The sequence below is a fragment of the Oryx dammah genome, unplaced genomic scaffold (genome assembly GCF_014754425.2).
Source record: "Oryx dammah isolate SB20612 unplaced genomic scaffold, SCBI_Odam_1.1 HiC_scaffold_1, whole genome shotgun sequence".
Classification (NCBI taxonomy): Eukaryota; Metazoa; Chordata; class Mammalia; order Artiodactyla; family Bovidae; genus Oryx; species Oryx dammah.
The window spans coordinates 27,348,097-27,362,553 of record NW_024070185.1 but is presented as its reverse complement, the minus strand read 5'-3'; the positions used below and the strand labels follow the sequence as shown (position 1 = coordinate 27,362,553).

At 43.4% G+C, this 14,457-nt stretch overlaps 1 long non-coding RNA gene across 1 annotated transcript; it reads right to left on the bottom strand.

The window, feature by feature from the left end:
* Positions 1 to 2,359: 2,359 nt before the first annotated feature.
* Positions 2,360 to 13,559, bottom strand: LOC120867718. Its single transcript, XR_005721979.1, has 3 exons — positions 13,546 to 13,559; positions 11,044 to 11,045; positions 2,360 to 2,449 (listed from the first exon to the last, which is right to left on the bottom strand). It is a non-coding gene; the product is annotated as an uncharacterized LOC120867718 (long non-coding RNA).
* Between the last annotated feature and the right edge of the window lie 898 nt (positions 13,560 to 14,457).

Below are 14,457 nucleotides of genomic sequence, written 5' to 3'. Positions count from 1 at the left end.
TGCTTTTGCATTCCAGTCCTCTGTGATGAAAAGGACCTCTCTCTTTTGTGTTAGTTCTAGAAGGTCTTGTACCTCTTTATAGAACTGTTCAACTTCAGCTTCTTCAGAATTAGTGGTTGGAGCATAGACTTGGATTACTGTGATATTGTATGGTTTGCCTTGGAAACGAACAGAGATCATTTTGTCATTTTTGAGATTGCATCCAAGTACAGAATTTCAGACTCTTTGACTACAAGGGCTACTCCATTTCTTCTCAGGGCTTCTTGCCCACCCACAGTAGTAGATACAATGGTCATCTGAATTAAATTCACCCATTCCTGTCAATTTTATTTTATTTTTTAAATTTTATTTTATTATTTTATTTTACTTTACAATACTGTATTGGTTTTGCCACACATCAACATGAATCCACCACAGGTGTACACGTGTTCCCAATCCTGAACCCCCCTCCCACCTCCCTCCCCATACCATCTCTCTGAGTCATCCTAGTGCACCAGCCCCAAGCATCCTGTATCCTGTATCGAACATAGACTGGCGATTTGTTTCTTATATGATATTATACATGTTTCAATGCCATTCTCCCAAATCATCCCACCCTCTCCCTCTCCCACAGAGTCCAAAAGACTGTTCTATACATCTGTGTCTCTTTTGCTGTCTCGCATACAGGGTTATCGGTACCATCTTTCTAAATTCCATATGTATGCGTTAGTATACTATATTGGTGTTTTTCTTTCTGGCTTACTTTACTCTGTATAATCAGCTCCAGTTTCATCCACCTCATTAGAACTGATTCAAATGTTTTCTTTTTAACGGCTGAGTAATACTCCATTGTGTATATGTACCACAGCTTTCTTATCCATTCATCTGCTGATGCACATCTAGGTTGCTTCCATGTCCTGGCTCTTATAAACAGTGCTGCGATGAACATTGGGGTACACGTATCTCTTTCAATTCTGGTTTCCTTGGTGTGTATGCCCACCAGTGGGATTGCTGGGTTGTATGGCAGTTCTAGTTGCAGTTTTTCAAGGAATCTCCACACTGTTCTCCATAGTGGCTGTACTAGTTTGCATTCCCACCAACAGTGTAAGAGGGTTCCCTTTTCTCCACACCCTCTCCAGCATTTATTGCTTGTAGACTTTTGGATTGCTGCCATTCTGACTGGTGTGAAATGGTACCTCATTGTGGTCTTGATTTGCATTTCTCTGATAATGAGTGATGTTGAGCATCTTTTCATGTGTTTGTCAGCCTTATGTATATCTTCTTTGGAGAAATGTCTATTTAGTTCTTTGGCCCATTTTTTGATTGGGTCATTTATTTTTCTGGAATTGAGCTGCATAAGTTGCTTGTATATTTTTGAGATTAGTTGTTTGTCAGTTGCTTCATTTGCTATTATTTTCTCCCATTCTGAAGGCTGTCTTTTCACCTTGCTTATAGTTTCCTTTGTTGTGCAGAAGCTTTTACTTTTAATTGGATCCCATTTGTTTATTTTTGCTTTTATTTCCAGTATTCTGGGAAGTGGGTCATAGAGGATCCTGCTGTAGTTTATGTCAGATTTAGTTCACTGCTTCCTACAATGTTGATGTTCATGCATGGCATCACCTGTTTCACTACTTACAGTTTACCTGGTTTTATGGACCTAACATTTGAGGTTCCTATGCAATATTGGAATATTCTTTATAGCATTGGACTTTACTTTCACTTTCATATGCATCCACAACTGGGCACTTTGGTTTAGCTGTTCAGCCTCTTTATTCCTTCTGGAGCTATTTCTCTGCTTTTCTCCAGTAGAATATTGGCCACCTACCAACCTGGGGTGTTCACCTTTCAGTGTCATGCCTTTTTGACTTTTCATACTGTTCATGGTGTAAAAGCAAAGTCTCTATTTCTCCCAGTTCTTTGGGACTCGTGAAATTAAGCCCTGCTGACCTTCAAAGCCAAATGGTGTGGACGTTCATCTTCCCAGTGCAGGACTCCCTGGGCTGGGAGCCTGATGTGGGGCTCAGAACTCTTATTTCTGTGGTAGAACGTCTACAGTGTAATTATTTTCCAATTTGTGGGTCATCCATCTAGAGCATGTTGAATTTGATTACATGGTGTGTTTGCCCCTCCTACTCATCTCATTGTGGTCGCTTCTTTATGTCTTTCATTTAGAAAATATTTTCTGGTAGGTTCTGGTCTTTTTCATTTGCAAATAGTTGCAATTTTTGAGATGCTTGTTAGAGGACAGGGTCTTTCTACTCTGCCATCTTGGCTGATCTTGAAAGTACAGACTGGCTCTTAATGTTTCCGTGTGGAAGTTATTCATCTCATTTTTCTGCCAAAATATTTTTTTTTGAGTTCTTAATTTTTTTATATTGTATTGGGGTATAGCCGATTGACAATGTGGTAGTTTCAGCTGAACTGCGAAGGGACTCAGCCATACATATATGTGTATCCATTCTCCCCCAAACTTGCCTCCCATCCAGGTTGCCACATAACTCTGCGCCAATGCCAAACAGAAGTACAGAGACAGTTATGGAGGACAAGGAAAGAGTGACTTTATTTCTTTGCCAAACAAAGCGAGAACAGAGCACGCTAATGCCGCAAGAACTATGCCCACACTCTCTGATGAATAAGGAGAGATTATGTAACCAGGAAGGGGTATGTGATAAGAATCAAGGCAGTAACAGTCTTGCATTCTTCTTTCTTCTGCCAAGTTTCAAGAGGATGGGTATTCTGACAAGATTAGGGTGTGTGCCGGGTCTTAGGTAGTCTCCTAAACTTAATGAGCCTCTCTGGTCCCTTTAATCTTGCTTCAGGTGCTTTTAGCTGGAGAAGGGATAGGCTACCCACTCCAGTATTCTTGGGCTTCTCTTGTGGCTCAGCTGGAAAGGAATCTGCCTGCAATGCAGGAGCCCTGGGTTCAATCCCTGGGCTGAGAAGATCCCCTGGAGAAGGGAACGGGTACCCACTCCAGTATTCTGGCCTGGAGAATTCCATGGATTATATAGTCCATGGGGTCACAAAGAGTTGGACAAGACTGAGCAACTTTCAGGTGCTTTCATGCCTGTTCCTCCCTTGATTAGCAACTGTTTGATTCTTCCCATTGGAACTCAGAGAAGGTCATGGAGACTGGGGTCTTGTCTACAAGTAATGGGGGACAAAAAGGCCTCCATGCCTGAGAGCGCCACAGGGCCATTCTCGGCATCAATTTCTGCTTATATTTTACTGGTCAAAATAAACAACATGGTCAAGCCAGATGTCAAAGAGACAAGGAAGTATAATCCTCCCCCCAGGGAGGCACAGCAAACATTTGGGAACAAATATATAGTATAGTACACAGAACCTTCCTTTCTACTATAAAAACTTTCAAAGACTAGACTTGCAGGGATGGTCTAGGACTGGCCAATCAGATTAACCCACTTGGACTCTCTGATTGAGAGCTGGCTATGCAAAGAAGCAGGATCAATGGAGAAGTCATTCTGGGTCTACTGGGCTACAATGCTAGCTGAAGTATCCAACACCCAGTGCTGGTGACATCCAGGTTCACACTGGACTAGTTCTGTGATATGATTTTGGTTGTTTGCTTTCTGTCTACTTCCAGGCTTTAATGATCCAATCTTCTTAGCACTTCTATGAGCCACCCAGTAGTATCTGGTATATCTTTTCTATAAAAATAAGTCAGTCATTCTCTGTTGCTTTCAGTTAAAAACTTGACTGATACCATAAGGCTTTCAGCCAACACAAACATTTTTCCAATTTCTGATCACCATGTGATTGTTGCCCAAAGCCCCATTACCCCTGTACAAATGAATGTCTAGAAAAGTATCAGAGCAATTTACACTAAAAAATATTGTGTAGGAAAGGCTGGGAGGAGCCCAGGTCAGTCTTGGATTCTGTGCAGTCTTTAGATTGAGAGGCACTGAGGGTCAAAAAATAAATGTGAGAAGGGTTTTGTTAGGTGGAGACTGGGATAATCTTGAGTTCAGTTCAGTTCAGTAGCTCAGTCGTGTCTGACTCTTTGCGACACCATGAATTGCAGCCTGCCAGGCCTCCCTGTCCATCACCAACTCCTGGAGTTCACTCAAACTCACGTCCATTGAGTCCGTGATGCTGTCCAGCCATCTCATCCTCTGTCGTCCCCTTCTCCTCCTGCCCCCAATCCCTCCCAGCATCAGAGTCTTTTCCAATGAGTCAACTCTTTGCATGAGGTGGCCAAACTACTGGAGCTTCAGCTTCAGCATCATTCCTTCCAAAGAAATCCCAGGGCTGATCTCCTTCAGAATGGACTCGTTGGATCTCCTTGGACTCTCAAGAGTCTTCTCCAACACCACAGTTAGAAAGTATAAAAAAATGCAGCAAAGTTTCAGTAGCATGACCAAATATTCTGGGTTGCTCTGGACAGTCCCAGGTTACTATTTTTGTGAATCTGTTCATGAGTATCAATTATTTTTATTGTCCTCTTTCACTCTCAAACATATTCTAGTTTAGACAATAAGTTATATGACCCCTCCAACTGTAATGGGAAATGGTCCTGGACCAGAAGTCAGAAGATTTGCATTGTAATCATAACCTAGTACTAATCTATGGAGTGACCAATAAACTTTCTGAACCTTAGCTTCCTCATCTATAAACTGGAGGAGTTCATGTAGATCACTGGTTGGCAAATCATGTTCCAGTTTTCGAGAACTATCTCAGAGTCCCCTGCAGCGGGGAAAAGAGGAGGCCAAGTGGGAAAAGCTCTTGACACTCCCAGAGAACCTCTCCTCCTGTTTGTTTCATGCCTTGTGGCTGTACCTAACTTTTTGTTTGGAAAAAGTGTTCATGCAATAAGAAACAGACAGACAGACACACACAGACACACACACACAGGAAAATCACTGGCCTGGATAATCTCTCAGACTTCAAAAGTCAGATTCCTAGGACTTGCTCTACTGTTGTAACCTCTGTATCCTTGACAGTGAGCTGGTCATGAAATGGAGTCATTAGGAGAGAGGCACTTGACTGCCCAGCTCTTTCATTTTAAAGAGACAAATGCCAAACTCCTCATTCTGTCAGTTTAACAAGTTCCATTAAAATGATGCTGCTGCTGCTGCTGCTGCTACTGCTAAGTCATTTCAGTCGTGTCCGACTCTGTGCGACCCCATAGACGGCAGCCCATCAGGCTCCCCCGTCCCTGGGATTCTCCAGGCAAGAACGCTGGAGTGGGTTGCCATTTCCTTCTCCAATGCATGAAAGTGAAAAGTGAAAGTGATGTCGCTCAGTCATGTCCAACTCCTAGTGACCCCATGGACTGCAGCCCACCAGGCTCCTCTGTCCATGGGATTTTTCCAGGAAAGAGTACTGGAGTGAGTTAAAATGATGCTGACATTTACTTATTTATTTTAATTGTTAAAAATATCCCTAAACCCACTTTTCCATCCTGGTCTCCTGGTTCCACTCTGTCCCCAAACTTGCCTCAAGATTTCCTGTAGCTCTGCCTCAGCTTCTGGGGTCCCTCATCCTCTCTGGGCCAACTCTTAGAGTTCAGCCCAAGCGCCATCTCTTCTGTGAGGCCTCCCTCAACCACCGCAGCCCTAGGAATGACTTCCACCCTTCATCCTGGCCTTCTACACCTTGTTTGGTAGTTGGTATATGTTGCTTCATATGCTATTGTCTTTCAGCCCTAAACACACTCTTTTAGATTCTGGTCTGGGATGCTGAGGCTGGTACTCTTCCACCTCCATTTCTCCTTTGCCAATTGACTTCCTGTTACATGGTGCCAGTATTGGTAGTTCCAGAGAGATTAGAAAGCAGGAGGGAGAGAAAATGGACTTGCTTCTTCCCGCATGCCTGCTATTCCTGTCAGTGTTGCCCCCAGGCAGTAGAGCTTGGTTCTGACCTCCAACTTCCTTGCCTACATCCGGGACCAGCTTCACTGAACAACCTCAGAGGTCCCACTGGTAGCCAAGCAATAATCTCTCCTCAGAAATCTGAATTTCAGTTCTTCAGGCCCCCCTACCTCAAGCTCATGAGATAAAAGTCCTTGCCAGACAGCCCACCTCCCCACGTTTTAACCCCAGCTCCATAAGGAACTTTGTCCGTACCTCTGAGGTACCAGAGGCTCTATACTTTCTCAGAGGCCCAGTTAATTAGGCCCCTCCTCTGAATTTGAAGGTTCTAAAGACCCAACCACTTCCTTCCTTTTGACCCCTCAGACGGGAGTAGTAGCCACTCTCTGTAGCTATTATCTGTTTTCCTTCAATATTCTCCTTTACCATTTTCAGGCTTCCAACACCCATTTAACAATTCCCATATTGAATTCTATCTTCACTATGAAGTACACAGTGAAGTTTCTCTTTTCCTGACTGGACCCTAACTGGCCTACCATGAACTGTCACTTATGTTACACATATTTTTATTTCTCAACTATATTGGAAATTTCTTTGTTTTAGTTTTAGCTGCACCGAAAAGAACTCCACAAAAGTTTTCTTGTTGATTGATAAGCATATAAGATTCATGAATAGGAAAAACGATGAAAAGTGAAAAGAGCAGGACTTCAGACAAACAGATCCGAGTTCAAAGTCCAATTTCAATGGTCTCTGTTACTGAACTTCCTTGAGTCTCACATTCTCAACTGTAAAGTAGGATAATGCTTATCCTACAGGTGTGATGAGGGTGGGGCAAACATGAGAAAAGGTGGGTCAAGTGCTTAGGAGGGAGGCTGCTGGATGTTTCACACTTGTACGTGATGCTTTCTTCCACCCACACTGATCACTTTGAATATTCTGTAGCTCCTTCTCTGCTAGGTAGGTGGTCATCTCTAGGCATTTCTGGTTCCTTGGGTATTTGTAGAGAAGCATAACACCCTCCGACTGTCGAGGTTGATCGAGAGGCGGGACTTAAATGAGTCAGCATAATGGTATTCCTCACATCCTCCTTCATGCTTGAGTCTTTCCTCTTATTAAACACACACACACACACACACACCCACTGCCCTTGACCTTTCTTTGCAATCTGATATAAGCTTTCTTCTTTTTGCCACCAAGCTTCCTAAGAAAGCCCCCACACATCCTGATCCCACACACCCTCCTGCAGTCCAGAGCAGCAGTGGGGACCTGCTTCTTCATCCATCTCTCTCAGCATTCCTAGCCTGTGTCTGTCTCTCTTTTCCTCTCTCTTTTAATGTTTGCTCTGTTTTCTTCTGTCACCCAGCTGCTCGATCTACTTTACATATCAGAGTCCAAATCCTGGACAGAGCTGGTTTAAATAGCTGTTATTACGGTTGTCTTGCACCAGACCTCCTCATAGCTCCTCTTGTTGGCCAGTTGCCCAGTTGTGTCCGAGTCTTTGCAACCCCACAGACTGCAGCGTGCCAGGCCTCCCTGTCCTTCACCATCTCCCAAAGTTTGCCATCCAGCCATCTCAACCTCTGACCTCCTCTTCTCCTTCTGCCTTCAATCTTTCCCAGCATAAGGAACTCTTACAATGAGTTGGCTGTTCGTATCAGATGACCAAAATACTGGAACTTCAACTTCAGCATCAGTCCTTCCAACAAGTATTCAGGGTTGATTGACTAATTTGATCTCCTTGCTGTCCAAGGGACTCTCAGAAGTCTTCTCCAGTTCAAAGTCATCAATTCTTTAGTGCTCTGCCTTCTTTACAGTCCAGCTCTCTCAACCATACATGACCACTGGGAAGACCAATGTTGTTGTTCAATCGCTCAGTTGTGTCTGACTCTTTGTGACCCCCATGGTCTGTATCATGCCAGGCTTCCCTGTCCTTCACCATCTTCCAGAGCTTGCTCAAACTCATGTCCATTGAGTCAGTGATGCCATCCAACCATCTTGTCCTCTGTCATCCCCTTCTCCTCCTGCCTTCAATCTTTCCCAGCATCAGGGTCTTTTTTTCCAGTGAGTTGGCTCTTTGAGTATTAGAATTTCGGCTTCAGCATCAGTCTTTCCAATGAATATTCATGGCTGTTTTCCTTTAGGATGGCTTGGTTGGCTCTCCTTGCAGTCCAAGGGACTCTCAAGAGTCTTCTGCAACATCACAGTTTGAAAGCATCAATTCTTGGGCACTCAGCCTTCTTTATGTTCCAGCTCTCACATCCATAGATGACTACTGGAAAAACCATAGACTTGACTATACTCACCTTTGTCAGCAGAGTAATGTCTCTGCTTTTCAACACACTGTCAAGGTTTATCATGGCTTTCCTTTTCAAGAAGCAATTGTCTTCTGATTTCATGGCTGCAGTCACCATCTGCAGTGATCTTAGAGCCCAAGAAGAGGAAATCTGTCAGTACTTTGACCTTTTCTCCTTCTATTTGCCATGGAGTAAGGGGCCCAGATGCCATGATCTTAGTTTCTTTAATATTTAGTTTTAAGCCAGCTCTTTCACTTTCCTCCTTCACCCTCACCAAGAGGCTCTTTAGTTCCTCTTCGCTTTCTGCCATTAGTGGTATCATCTGCATTTCTGAGGTTGTTGATTTTTCTCCCTTCTATCTTGACTCCAGCTTATAACTCAGCCAGCCTGGTATTTCTCATGATGTGTTCAGCATATAGGTTAAACAAACAAGGTGACAGCAGACAGCCCTGTCGTACTCCTTTCTCAATCCTGAACCACTCAGTTGTTCATACAGGGTTCTACTGTTGCTTCTTGACACGCATACAGATTTCTCAAGAGACAGGTAAGATGGTCTGGTATTCCCATCTCTTTAAGAGCTTTCCACAGTTTGTTATGATCCACACAGTCAAAGGCTTTAGTGTAGTTGATGAAACAGAGGTAGATGTTTTTCTGGAATTCCCTTGCTTTCTCTATAATCCAGCAAATGTTAGCAATTTGATCTTTGGTTTCTCTGTCTTTTCTAAAGCCAGCTTGGACATCTGGAAGTTCTTGGTTCCCATAATGCTTAAGCCTAGCATGCAAGATATTAAGTATGACCTTCCTAGCATGGGAGATGAGTGCAATTGTCCAGTGGTTTGAACAGTCTTTAGTCTACCTCGTTGGGAATTGGGATGAGGATTGACTTTTCCAGTCCTGTGGCGACAGCTGGGTCTTCCAGATTTGCAAAGTGCAACACTTTGATAGCATTGGCATTTAGGGTTTTGAATGGCTCTACTGGAATTGCATTACATCCACTAGCTTTATTAACAGCAGGGCTTCGTAAGGCCCACTTGACTTCGCACTCCAGAATGTCTGGCTCTGGGTGACTGACCACACCATCATGGTTATCTGGTTCAAGACCTTTTTCTTCCTTGTATTCCTTCCATCTCTTCTTGTTCGCTTCAGCATCTACTAGGTTTCTACCATTTCTGTCCTTTATTGTGCCCATGTTCCCTTGATAGTTCCAATTTTCCTTAAGAGATCTGTAGTTTTTCCCGTTCTGTTGTTTTCCTCTATTTTTATGCACTGTTCATTGAAGAAGGCTTTCTTGTCTCTCCTTGCTATTCTTTGGAACTTTGTGTTTAGTTGGGATATACCTTTCCCTTTCTCCCTTGCTTTTCACTTCTCTTCATTCTTCAGCTATTTGTAAAACCTCCTCAGATAATCACTTTGCCTTCTTGCTTTTCTTTTTTTGGGGCAGGGGGGTGGTTTTGTTCATTGCCTCTGGTAGAGTATTATGGGCCTCTGTCCATAGTTCTTCAGGCACACTGTTCACTAGATCTAATCCCTTGAATCTGTTCATCACTTCTACCGCATAGTCATTGTATTGTTCAGTCACCCAGTCATGCTCAGCTCTTTGCAACCCCATGGATTGAAGCATACCAGGCCTGTCTGTCCCTCACCATCTCCCAAAGTTTGCCCAAGTTCATGTCCGTTGCGTTGGTGATGCCATCCAGCCATCTCATCCTCTGACACCCTCTTCTTCTTCTGCGCTGAATCTTTCCAAGCATCAGGGACTTTTCCAAGGAGTCAGCTGTTCAGATCAGATAACCAAAATACTGGAGTTTTAGCTTAAGCATTCATTAGTTCTTCCAAAGAGTATTCAGGGTTGATTTCCCTTATGACTGACTGGTTTGATCTCCTTGCAGTTCAAGGAACTTTCAAGAGTCTCCTCCAGCACCAGAGCTCAAAGGTGGCGTTCTGCCTTTTTAACAATCCAGCTCTCACAACTGTATGTGACCACTGGGAAGACCATAGCTTTGACTATGCGGACCTGTGTCAGCAGCGTAATCTCTATGCTTTTTATCATACTGTCTAGGTTTGTCATAACTTTCCTGCCAAGAAGCAAACATCTTCTGATTTCATGGTTGCAGACACCATCTGCAGTGAGTTTAGAGCCCAAGAAGAGGAAATCTGTCACTACTTCCACCTTTTCCCTCTCTTATTTGCCATAAAGTAAGGGGGCCAGATGCCATGATCTTAGGTTTTTTAATATGTAGTTTTAACCTGGTTCTTTCATACTCATAGGGGATTTGATTTAAGTTGTACCTGGCTGGCCTAGTGGTTTTTCCTCACTCTTTTTAGTTTAAGCCTGAATTTTGCTATGAGAAGCTGATGATCTGAGCCAGTCATCTTCAGGTCTTGTTTTTGCTGACTGTATACAGCTTCACCATCTTCTGCTGCAAAGAATGTAATTCAATTTGACTTTGGTTTTGACCATTTGGTGATGTTCATGTGTAAAGTCATCTCTTGTGTTGTTGAAAAGGGGTGTTTGCTATGACCAGTGCATTCTCTTGGCAGAATTCAGTTAGCCTTTGCCCTGCTTCATTTCGTTCTCTAAGGCCAAACTTATCTTTCATTCCAGGTATCGCTTTACTTCCTGCATTTGCATTCCAACCCCCAGTGAGGAATAGACTGAACATCTCTTTTTGGTGTTTGTTCTAGGAGGTCTTCTAGGTCTTCATAGAACTGATCAACTCTAGCTTCTTCAGCATTGGTGGTAGTGGCATGGACGTGAATCACTGTGATGTTGAATGGCTTGCTTGAAAAGGAACTGAGATCATTCTGTCATTTCTGAGGTTGTATCCAAGTACTGCATTTCAGACTCTTTTGTTGATTATGATGGCTACTCCATTTCTTCTAGGGGATTCTTGCCCACAGTAGTAGATCCAATGGTCGGCTGAATGAAATCCACCCACTCCTATCCATTTTAGTTCACTGATTCGTAAGATGTCAATGTGCCAGGAGCCAGCGTGAGGAATTCCACCCGTGACAAGGTCATGCGGCAGAGCTCTGATGGCAAGGCTAATCAGACCTCAGGTATTCCCCCTGGAATTTCCTGAACATCCACCCCCCAAAAATAAGAATCTGCCTGCTTTTCCACTCTTCTGACATTCTCTGGAAAAACTGAATTCAGGGCTTTAGTCTTCTGCATTTGAAAGAGTGTTTCAATCCAAAAACCCCTCTGATGGCTTTCTAGCCTGCCTGCAGGACTCGTACAGCTGCGCATGTGATTGTTTGAGGCCTCCTGACCGCAGGAGGCACAGGAAAGTTAAAACATCCTAGGAATGTAGGGGCTTCCGAAGAGTCAAAATCATTAGAATAGGACTGATTAAAGGTTTCATTTGTTGAGCCAATACTTGCTGCCAAATTTTCATATCCTTTATTTTTAGATATAGTTGGTATATAGAAAAACAAGTAGTAGACCTGGTATTAGCAACATTAGATCTTTGAGTTAAGTACCTTCTTTGTTATAACCCACTGTGCCTTTGTTCTATAGAGATGTAAATTTAGCGCTTTAAGGAGATGCAGATTAAAGAAAAACACTTAGGGGAAACGAAATTAACATTCATTAAGAAAAAGAGCCAAAAAGTGTTAACAAGCCTCTTGGCCAGAAGATACTGTAAATCATCCGAGACCTTTTGTATACAAAAAGATATACAGAAAGAGTCTGGGCTGCTAACGCTACATAATTTTGTATTACCCATTGGTCTCTACGTATAATCAAAAGTATAAAAGGCCTTGAAGGACAATAGAAGGAGAGCCAGTCGCTGGACTGGTTTCCCTCGAGTCTCCTCTTTACTCTAATTTCAGGCTGAATTCCCATCTGGGGCTTGGAGGCTCACTATGTCTACATACTTGTTCCGGCTTTTAAGATCCATAAGAGAGAGCCCAAGGCGGGGCACTCTCCAATATTCAAATGGGCGCCGGCGGCCTAACGTAGATGGTGCAAGCTCCTTGTCTGGAACTTTATTGGTTTTCCACGTAACCCAAGTTAATCAGCCTCTTCTCTCCACTTAATTTTCTTACTACACTATTTTTTCCTAATCTAATCTTATATTAATAAATAAATAAGTCTTTCCTCGCCAACGCCGTCCCCGCTTCGAATTCCCTGGATCCACCGGGGCTGGACCCCGGCATCAATGTTTACTCTTACCATCTCCTGCTTCATCACATCCCATTTACCTTGATTCATGGGCCTAACATTCCAGATTCCTATGCAATACTGTTCCCTTACCAGCCTATAAACGGGCAGCTCTTGGTCTGTCACTCATGACTGGACAGTCTTTGGCCACTGTCCTGCAACAGTCAAACGAGCATGGCTTTCTTGTGTCGGGACTGAGGGTGCAGCACTTTTTACTAGCAAGGAAAGTTGAACTTGACAGGCACTTGTAATGCATACCTTGTGGACATGCTCCGTTTGCACCAAAGTATTAAGTTTCCCTAATCACCAAATCCAATGAATGCATCCCAATTTTCATCTTACCTGATTCTCTGGAGTGTTTTATATAGCTGACCACTTACCCTTTGACACTTCTAAGTCCCCTACTTTCCCCTCCATGAGTCTGGTTCTCTCCCTGCCATTCTTGTCAATCTCCCTTATTGATTTCTCTGCTTCACTCACTGCTGACTTTGATGAAGCAGCTAGTCCATGGACATAACACCTAATTCATCCTTCATACCTATACCCTTGTTGCCTCGTGGTATTGCAGCCTGTATGTGCATTAGGAGAAATGTGGAGGGAGTAGCTGCAGATTCAGAGTTTCCAGTTAGTGACTGCAGGGTACTGAGGAGCTCTAGGGCAATGGTCAGGAATTAGGAGCTGCTTACTGGGCTAGAGGGAAGGGCTCCAGATAGTTAATATCACAAACATCCTGCCTCTGTCCTCCATCACAAATATTTGAAGTGTTCTCCAAGACTTGTCTATCAATATGAAGGCTCTTAGATAACTCCAGTCTTTCACTGGTGGCATCTCCTGTCAAAATGTTCTGCGCCTCCCTTTGCAGGCTCCATTTAATCAGAACACACTGCTGTAAATAAGCTGGAGAATATTTAAAACTTCAGGTGAATTTAAATCAATGAGTTTTCCCTAAAGGATTTTATTTTAAGCCTTATCATTTTGATGTGAAGGACTCTGTCCTTTTTTAAATGACATTCCTGTAAAAGCAAACAAGTAAGAGAAAGGGATGTGTCACTTAGAACTGAGGGTGAGAGGGAGGCAGATTTCACTCTCTCTGAAATCAGAGTGCCTAGCTCTAATTCCATTTAAAAAGTTAATATATAGCAAAATCTACTTTTCCCCTGTATTCTATAAAATTCAGGACATACATAGAGTGGTTACCACCATTGCAAACAGGACATAGTAATGTTCCATCACTCCAGAAATTCCTTCCTGCTATCTCTCCATAGTCATATTCCACCTTCTCCCTAAGCCCTGGCAACCACTTATCTTTCCTCTACTGCTACAGTTTTGTCTGCTGCTGCTGCTGCTGCTGCTAAGTCACTTCAGTCGTGTCCGACTCTGTGCGACCCCTTAGACGGCAGCCCACCAGGCTCCCCCGTCCCTGGGATTCTCCAGGCAAGAACACTGGAGTGGGTTGCCATTCCCTTCTGCAATGCATGAAAGTGAAAAGTGAAAGTGAATTCGCTCAGTCGTGTCCAACTCCTAGCGATCCCATGGACTGCAGCCCACCAGGCTCCTCTGTCCATGGGATTTTCCAGGCAAGAGTACTGGAGTGGGGTGCCATTACCTTCTCCCACAGTTTTGTCTTCTAGAGAATGTTATACAAGAGAACTGTACATGGTATAATCTTATATCATAGTTGTCTTAAGTTTTACATATACTATATATATACTAAACCTATACTAAAACACCACCAGACAATGTCATTTTTTTTTTTTTTTTGCCTTCAAACCATTAGAAAGTTAGCAGGAGAAAAATAATTTATTGTATTTGCCCATATATTTATAATTTTTGTTGCTCTTCTTTAAAAAAAAGCTAGTTCTTTATTTTTAGACTGTGGTGGGTCTTCACTGCTGCATGCCGGCTTTCTCTAGTTGCAGAGAGTGGGGGCTACTCTGTGTTACAGCGTGTGGGCTTTCCATTGTGGCGGCTTCTCTTGTTGCAGAGCATGGGCTGTAGGTCACATGGGATCAGTAGTTGCAGCTCATGGACTCTAGGGCCCGGGCTCCATAGTTGTGGCACACAGGCTTGGGAGGTACACAGTAGCAGGTGGGATTTTCCCAGAACAGGGATTGAACTGGTGTCTCTGCATTGCAAGGTGGATTCTCAAACACTAGACCACCTGAGAAGCCCTCTGTCTTCTTTCTTG